Below are 2379 nucleotides of genomic sequence, written 5' to 3'. Positions count from 1 at the left end.
GGGAGCGTGGGAATTAAATTGGTTTAGCTTTAATTGTCTTTATTTTTACAACGCTACTTTTTTCTTTACCAGGAATACCACCATCTTACCTCTATAACGATCATCCAGCGAATAGACAGAATACTCGTCGATTCACAATAAGGCAGTCGACGCTTGTATATAATACTCATTCACTATTGATATTAAGTGTCAAATACAAAACTACTACATTTGTAACATATGATTTATTTAACCATAATCAACAATCTTTTTAAGAAGTAAGTATGGCAAAGTAACTTTGCAAAAAGCTAGTAAGAAGACGTCTAATAAATCTCCGATCTGGCATCGGTTATTTGTAAGAAGTCATTTTGGTTTTCATCTTTACATGTATAGTTGTAAAGCCCACAGAAATGAATGGGTGGATGAAGTTTCATAATTATTTAGTAAATATTTGACGAAAATAACAATTATATTCAACAATTTTTATTGAGCTCGTGGCCTTTTTTATGAAAACTTATTGTGGAAAAGCAACAATAATTTGAAAAAATGGTAGAAGTGATAGCTATTTCGGAAATCACCACATTTCTCATCAGACTTCTTTCAGTAGGATTCGAACCGACGATCCCACTGAATCAGCCAGTTGCCTACGCACTGTGCTAAGTTCGCCTTGTTAATTCTTGTTGCTTATTTCCACTATTTCACTTGCTAAGCCAACTACAATCAAGCGCAGCTATTCCGCTGTAATTCACTTGATCGTGTGGTTGTTGGTTTTGTCGGTTTTTGTTAATATTTTCTATTATTAGAATGTTAACTTTTTATGTGTGCTCATCCTGAAGTTATTTGTTTTTGTTATTTTATGGCCTTATAACAATTATATTCAACAATTTTTTTATTGAGCTCGAGGCCGTTTTTTAATGAAAACTTTTTCAGAAGTGATAGCTATTTCGGAAATCACCACATTTCCTCATCAGACTTCTTTCAGCAGGATTCAAACCGACGATCCCACTGACTCAGCCAGTTGCCTACGCACTGTGCTAGGTTCGCCTTGTTAATTCTTGTTGCTTATTTCCACTATTTCACTTGCTAAGCCAACTACAATCAAGCGCAGCTATTCCGCTGCAATTCACTTGATCGTGTGGTTGTTGGTTTTGTTGGTTTTTTTTTTTTAATATTTTCTATTGTTAGAATGTTAAACTTTTTAGGTGTGCTCATCCTTAAGTTATTTGTTTTTGTTATTTTATGGCCTTATAAAAATTATATTCAACAATTTTTATTGAGCTCGAGGCCGTTTTTTAATGAAAACTTATTGTGGAAAAGCAACAATAATTTGAAAAAATGGTAGAAGTGATAGCTATTTCTGAAATCACCACATTTCCTCATCAGACTTCTTTCAGTAGGATTCGAACCGACGATCCCACTGACTCAGCCAGTTGCCTACGCACTGTGCTAAGTTGGACTTGTTAATTCTTTTTGCTTATTTCCACTATTTCACTTGCTAAGCCAACTACAATCAAGCACAGCTATTCCGCTGCAATTCACTTGATCGTGTGGTTGTTGGCTTTGTTGGTTTTTGTTAATATTTTCTATTATCCGAATGTTTAACTTTTTAGGTGTGCTCATCCTTTTTTAATGAAAACTTATTGTGGAAAAGCAACAATAATTTGAAAAAATTGTAGAAGTGATAGCTATTTCGGAAATCACCACATTTCCTTATCAGACTTCTTTCAGTAGGATTCGAACCGACGATCCCACTGGCTCAGCCAGTTGCCTACGCACTGTGCTAAGTCCGCCTTGTTAATTCTTGTTGCTTATTTCCACTATTTCACTTGCTAAGCCAACTACAATCAAGCGCAGCTATTCCGCTGCAATTCACTTGATCGTGTGGTTGCTGGTTTTGTTGGTTTTTGTTAATATTTTAAATTATTAGAATGTTTAACTTTTTAGGTGTGCTCATCCTTAAGTTATTTGTTTTTGTTATTTTATGGCCTTATAACAATTATATTCAACAATTTTTATTGAGCTCGAGGCCGTTTTCTTAATGAAAACTTATTGTGGAAAAGCAACAATAATTTGAAAAAAATGGTAGAAGTGATAGCTATTTCGGAAATCACCACATTTCCTTATCAGACTTCTTTCAGTAGGATTCGAACCGACGATCCCACTGACTCAGCCAGTTGCCTACGCACTGTGCTAAGTTCACCTTGTTAATTCTTGTTGCTTATTTCCACTATTTCACTTGCTAAGCCAACTACAATCAAGCGCAGCTATTCCGCTGCAATTCATTTTATCGTGTGGTTGTTGGTTTTGTTGGTTTTTGTTAATATTTTAAACTATTAGAATGTTTAACTTTTTAGGTGTGCTCATCCTTAAGTTATTTGTTTTTGTTATTTTATGGCCTTA

The sequence above is a fragment of the Rhagoletis pomonella genome, unplaced genomic scaffold, assembly GCF_013731165.1.
Source record: "Rhagoletis pomonella isolate Grant_MI unplaced genomic scaffold, Rhpom_1.0 Rhpom_scaffold_00003, whole genome shotgun sequence".
NCBI lineage: Eukaryota > Metazoa > Arthropoda > Insecta > Diptera > Tephritidae > Rhagoletis > Rhagoletis pomonella.
Note: the sequence above shows the minus strand (reverse complement) of the source record.